We start from the raw sequence: 7,403 nt of genomic DNA on the forward strand, positions 1-7,403 counted from the left end.
GAGCTTTATTCATACAGACACACATATATATACAGATAGACATGGCCTTATATGCGTGAGCTTTATTGATACAGACACATATATATACAGATAGACATGGCCTTATCTGAGTGAGCTTTATTCATACAGACACACATATATATACAGATAGACATGGCCTTATATGCGTGAGCTTTATTGATACAGACACATATATATACAGATAGACATGGCCTTATCTGAGTGAGCTTTATTCATACAGACACACATATATATACAGATAGACATGGCCTTATATGCGTGAGCTTTATTGATACAGACACATATATATACAGATAGACATGGCCTTATATGCGCGAGCTTTATTGATACAGACACACACATATATATACAGATAGACATGGCCTTATATGCGCGAGCTTTATTGATACAGACACACATATATATACAGATAGACATGGCCTTATATGAGTGAGCTTTATTGATACAGACACACATATATATACAGATAGACATGGCCTTATCTGAGTGAGCTTTATTCATACAGACACACATATATATACAGATAGACATGGCCTTATATGCGCGAGCTTTATTGATACAGACACACACATATATATACAGATAGACATGGCCTTATATGCGTGAGCTTTATTGATACAGACACATATATATACAGATAGACATGGCCTTATATGCGCGAGCTTTATTGATACAGACACACACATATATATACAGATAGACATGGCCTTATATGCGCGAGCTTTATTGATACAGACACACATATATATACAGATAGACATGGCCTTATATGCGCGAGCTTTATTGATACAGACACATATATATACAGATAGACATGGCCTTATCTGAGTGAGCTTTATTCATACAGACACACATATATATACAGATAGACATGGCCTTATATGCGTGAGCTTTATTGATACAGACACATATATATACAGATAGACATGGCCTTATATGCGCGAGCTTTATTGATACAGACACACATATATATACAGATAGACATGGCCTTATCTGAGTGAGCTTTATTCATACAGACACACATATATATACAGATAGACATGGCCTTATATGCGTGAGCTTTATTGATACAGACACATATATATACAGATAGACATGGCCTTATATGCGCGAGCTTTATTGATACAGACACACACATATATATACAGATAGACATGGCCTTATATGCGCGAGCTTTATTGATACAGACACACATATATATATACAGATAGACATGGCCTTATATGAGTGAGCTTTATTGATACAGACACACACATGTATATACAGATAGACATGGCCTTATATGCGCGAGCTTTACTGATACAGACACACACATGTATATACAGATAGACATGGCCTTATATGCGCGAGCTTTATTGATACAGACACACATATATATACAGATAGACATGGCCTTATATGCGCGAGCTTTATTGATACAGACACATATATATACAGATAGACATGGCCTTATATGCGCGAGCTTTACTGATACAGACACACACATGTATATACAGATAGACATGGCCTTATATGAGTGAGCTTTATTGATACAGACACACATATATATACAGATAGACATGGCCTTATATGCGCGAGCTTTATTGATACAGACACACATATATATACAGATAGACATGGCCTTATATGCGCGAGCTTTATTGATACAGACACATATATATACAGATAGACATGGCCTTATATGCGCGAGCTTTACTGATACAGACACACACATGTATATACAGATAGACATGGCCTTATATGAGTGAGCTTTATTGATACAGACACACATATATATACAGATAGACATGGCCTTATATGCGCGAGCTTTATTGATACAGACACACATATATATACAGATAGACATGGCCTTATATGCGCGAGCTTTATTGATACAGACACACATATATATACAGATAGACATGGCCTTATATGCGCGAGCTTTACTGATACAGACACACATATATATACAGATAGACATGGCCTTATATGAGTGAGCTTTATTGATACAGACACACACACATATACAGATAGACATGGCCTTATATGAGTGAGCTTTATTGATACAGACACACACACATATACAGATAGACATGGCCTTATATGCGCGAGCTTTATTGATACAGACACACACATGTATATACAGATAGACATGGCCTTATATGAGTGAGCTTTATTGATACAGACACACATATACAGTGGTGCTTGAAAGTTTGTGAACCCTTTAGAATTTTCTATATTTCTGCATAAATATGACCTAAAACATCATCAGATTTTCACACAAGTCCTAAAAGTAGATAAAGAGAACCCAGTTGAACAAATGAGACAAAAATATTATACTTGGTCATTTATTTATTGAGGAAAATTATCCAATATTACATATCTGTGAGTGGCAAAAGTATGTGAACCTTTGCTTTCAGTATCTGGTGTGACCCCCTTGTGCAGCAATAACTGCAACTAAACGTTTCTGGTAACCAGGGCCGTAACTACCATTGAGGACACCGAGGTCATGTCCTCGGCATTTTTTTCCCACTGTCTTTTTTTTTTCACTCAGAAATGTGAAATTAATATATGATGAAAATTGTTCTGACTTTGATCGGTGGAAAATTCTAAATTCAGCTTGCATCCCCCTGTTCTCATTTGTTTGTCTAAAAATAAAGTCCACATAATCATTTTTAAACGAAGCTGAAATATCCGACATTGGAAACATTTCATATCAGGCAGCCTCGCGATAGTCAGCTAAGCACCACGGGATACACAAGAGCTGAGAAGTGTTCTCATCAAGGCCCGACTCCGCAGCCAGGCAGTTTGTCAATTAGTCGTGGAATCTGAAAATTGACATAAGATGAAGAAGTCTACTACACTAAAACAAACCAAACTCAGCTTTGGAAAGTCAGCAAGTGAGAGAAAGAGGGAAGAAGGGGAGTTAATTTTGCCAGTCACTGACAGTTATGTGCCGGAATGCTTATGATCATTAACAGTGCAATTTTAATTAGCATTTCAAGCAACAACAGTTGAAGCCACTTAGCTAGATAGGATTTTCGTTTTCCAGGCGGCACAAACTCTTTTATTCTCTCTCTCGATTTGATTTGGTGCATTTCAGATCAGAAAAGGCTGGACAGTCGTGACCTGTTGTTTATGAAGTTATTGGGTGCTGACGAGACTTGAGCTATTTTGCTACCAGACTATAGGCTAACGTGAACACAAGACACTATTGTTTTGATCATTGGTTGTATTTTCGAACGGAAATGAAAACGGGTAGCAAACTTATTATGTTCACATTTTATTCACAACATGATGTACCGCCTCTGACTGCTTTCTGTCAATCATGAGCAGCCCAGCCGCGTTCACAGCTCCTCCTCCAATCAGCAGCTGGAGATGAGCCTCCTCTCGGGAAGTCTTGTCCCGCCCCTCTTATTGACTCCCATCTCCAGTGAGGCTCAGTCTCCGAATGGAGCGTTTTAGTCGGTTTTATCCAATAACCGTCTAGTATTTTGCTATTGAAAAGGGCATACATTTTTTAAAAAGCAATTGAAGTCTAGGGGCGGTGTAGTGGTTAGCGCTGTCGCCTCACAGCAAGAAGGTCCTGGGTTCGAGCCCCGGGGCCGGTGAGGGCCTTTCTGTGCGGAGTTGCACGTTCTCCCCGTTTCTGCGTGGGTTTCCTCCGGGTGCTCCGGTTTCTCCCACAGTCCAAAGACATGCAGGTTAGGTTAACTGGTGACTCTAAATTGAGCGTAGGTGTGAGTGTGAATGGTTGTCTGTGTCTATGTGTCAGCCCTGTGATGACCTGGCGACTTGTCCAGGGTGTACCCCGCCTTTCGCCCGTAGTCAGCTGGGATAGGCTCCAGCTTGTCTGCGACCCTGTAGAAGGATAAAGCGGCTAGAGATAATGAGATGAGAAGACATCTGTGAATTAATTTGTAATGTTTATTTATATTTGAACTCTCTACTATTTATTTATACATTTGTATTGCATGAATGTTATCAAGACATCAGAGTATGAAGTGAAATATAACGTGGTAAAACAAGTACAGTTGAGACAGGTCATGTATATGTACTTACAGAGCTCACTCAAAACACTAAAAGATATATGGATTACACTTGTTAGCTAGTTTTTATCTACCTAGCAAGTTTTTAATCTGCATTATCATTAAGGCATCACATAAAACTGTTATGTATAGAAATGTTACTTCATCAAGCGCACGTGTGTGTGTGTGAGAGAGAGAGAGAGAGAGAGAGAGAGAGAACAAGAGAGAATGTGTTCTATAGCCTATTTGATATTTATTTATTTATTTGTTTTTGTGCTATGCCTGTTACAGGATGCCGCGCATCAGAATTAGAACAACAAATAGGGGAGTGCCAGCCCAGGTGTTAGAGAGGGCTTCAAGAGTTGTAGAGGAAGGGAAGTCACTCAGGCAGGTGGCAGAGGAGTTCCAGATACTGTCATTAAAAAAAGATAAATTTTTGTTCTAGTTTTCTGTTACTGTTTGTTGTTCTAGTTATGCTATTATTATAGTTGCGTTAATCTATTAAATATTGAAGGTTTATATGAAGTGATGAGTTGTAAACTATTACATTTTTAAAGAAATAAGATAAATTAAGCAAAATAAAATTGCAATCATTAAAAGGAATAAAATTGCATTTGCACTGATGTCAGATTTCCAGTGTTTTTAATGGTGTCTCAACTGTACCATGGTACTGTCTCAACTGTACACCATATGTGTAGAGTATGGGTACAGTTGAGACAAAAGTGCACCTTTTGTTTTTGATTAATTACGTAAAATTTAAACACCTTAGAGATATAATTTCTTGGTTATATATTAGCACACATATTGAGGATATATTATGTCTCAAAAACATTTTTGTTTAGTGTCTTTTCAGAGTCTAATTTGTGTGTGGAAAATGAGAAAGCAAAAACTGTCTCAACTGTACTCAGTCTACCCTAATATTACATTGCAATGCGTTTATTATATCAGATGCCTTCAGAGAAAACTACAATTAAAATATATTGTCATACCACAGAATAAACCACCCGCCAAAGTGGCGAGTGGGACTAAAGTTATTACCCGCCAAAGCCAAATTTTACCCGCATTTGGCGAGTGGGCGGGTGCTAATGTAAAGCCCTGGTTTGGAGAGATGGAGGTATGCATTGGAACGAAGAGGAATGAAGGTGAGCAGTAGCAAGACAGAATACATGGCCTCAATGAGAATGGGGATGAGAATGTAGTGAAGATGCAAGGAGTAGACGTAAAGAACGTTGGTGAATTCAAGTATGTGGGGCCAACTGTGCAGGAAAATGGGGGCTGCGATAGTGAGGTGAGAAAGAGAGTGCAGGCAGGGAAGGATTTCAGTTGGAGAAGGATTTCGGGAGTCATCTGTGAGAGGAAAGTCCCAGCAAAAATGAAAGGTAAGATGTATAAGACAGTAGTGAGACCAGATGTGATGTATGGATTGGAGACCATACCCTTAACGAAGAGACAGGAGGCAAAGTTGGAGGTGGCGGAGTTGAGGATGTTAAGGTTTGCAATGGGAGTGACAAGGTTGGACAGGATAAGGAACGAGTACATCAGAGGGACAGCACATGTGGCGAGCTTGGGAATTAAGCTAAGAGAGATGAGACTGAAATGGTATGGGCACATCCTGAGAAGAGATGCAGAGCATGTGGGAAGGAGAATGTTGAAGATGGAGCTGCCAGGCAAATGAAAACGAGGAAGGCCAAAGAGGAGACACATGGAGGTGGTGAGAGAGGACATGAAAGTGGCAGGTGTGGTAGAGAAGGATGTGGAAGACAGGGAGCAATCGTGATGAAAGATCTGCTGTGGCGACCCCTAATCAGGAGCAGCCAGAAGAAGATTTCTTAGTATTTCGGACTTTGATGTTTTATTTCCTATTCCGACTGATTCAAATGGTAAAAAGCTGTAGCCTTTGTCGACACATATTTCCCAGTGGATTTCACAGAGATGAGAGCATGAAGAGGATTCCTCAGTCAGGGCACAGTGCAAGCGCAGGAGCATCTTGTGGTATTTTACTGACATCTTGTGGCCAAACCGTGTAATTATACCCAAATATTAACATCAAGATCTGAAAATTGATGTCAGCTTTTGCTGGTAATGAAGTGACATAAAGTTTAAATGTTAACACTTTTCTTTTAACTGCTGAATAACCACATGACAGCATATCACGATTATGACCATTGTGATTTACACAGTCAGATCAATAATTACTGTCATACTCAGTAAAGAAGGTTTGTTTGGTTGTCCTTGGGCTTTACAGGAAGTTTTATGTGTCTATAACGTTAGTTTTTGATTGCACGTGTTGGTTGATGGAACGTTCTTCGAACATTTGTAAAGTAGGAACCTTCGGAGAGCCTTTGGAGAATGTTCCTGTTTGGTTGTATTAAAGTTCCCCTCGCTATTGCAACACAAGAAAACTTTGGAAAACCTATGACAATGTTCCGGCTAGGTTCTCTGAGCGTTCGATGAGTTCTTTGAGGGTTAGATAAGGACATGCAGTCCATAGGCAACTGGTATGAAATTTAGTTCGGGTTAGTTGCCGTGGTTAATGCCATCACTGAACTCATTTGTTTGCGAGTTATAATATCAGTACAATACGCTGGCTGAAGGAGCAACATATCAGAGAAAGTACATTAATACTGGGCGAGATATCAAGGCCAATCGAACTTGTAAACATGACAGAACACGATGATTCTCCCCGAGAATAATTTGTGAAGATGTAACAAAAAATGTCGGCTCATTTTATTTTTGCAGATGCCTCACAAATACTGCACCAAGCCACTAGAGGACCACAGAGGTACTTTCGGCAGACAAATTCGAAAAATATTTCCCACAACCTCTGGTGGCTCTCAGTGGTACTGCAAAGAGTTTGCCTACAGTCCAGAGTTTTCACTCCCTGGTGGTCTAGTGGCTAGGATTCGGCGCTCTCACCGCCGCGGCCCGGGTTCGATTCCCGGTCAGGGAAAAGCCATGTTGGATTATGATAGTCCATTTGATTTTCATGCTCTTTTAACAATTGACATTGTTGCAAAGCAGCTTTACAGAAAATTAAAGGCTTTAAAAATCAGCTAATTCTATCACTAATTAAAGAAAATACTGTTCCCTCTTACCCACGGGGAACATTATTATTAAAATGTCAAAACAAACACATTCTTCAAGGCACATTCAAACCAGTGACATAACGACAGCCATCAAAAGCACCTACAGTCCTCCACACTACCAAATGAGCTGTCAAAGGAGGGCCTCAAAGAGCATGTTTGATAAATGAGCAAAAAAAAAAAAACTTGAAAAACTCGTTGTTCTAATATATTGCATATAAATTGCTGCACACCAAAGCTATTTCCTCGGTTAGAAAAGTTGTTTCCCACAAGCTGGCTTCACGTACAAATC

General features: G+C 39.4%; 1 non-coding gene across 1 annotated transcript; it reads left to right on the plus strand.

Moving 5' to 3' along the window:
- The first annotated feature begins 6,906 nt into the window (after positions 1 to 6,906).
- On the plus strand, positions 6,907 to 6,978 carry trnae-cuc (transfer RNA glutamic acid (anticodon CUC)). Its single transcript has one exon. It is a non-coding gene; the product is annotated as a tRNA-Glu (tRNA).
- Positions 6,979 to 7,403: the final 425 nt, after the last annotated feature.

This window comes from Neoarius graeffei, chromosome 22, assembly GCF_027579695.1.
Source record: "Neoarius graeffei isolate fNeoGra1 chromosome 22, fNeoGra1.pri, whole genome shotgun sequence".
Lineage (NCBI taxonomy): Eukaryota > Metazoa > Chordata > Actinopteri > Siluriformes > Ariidae > Neoarius > Neoarius graeffei.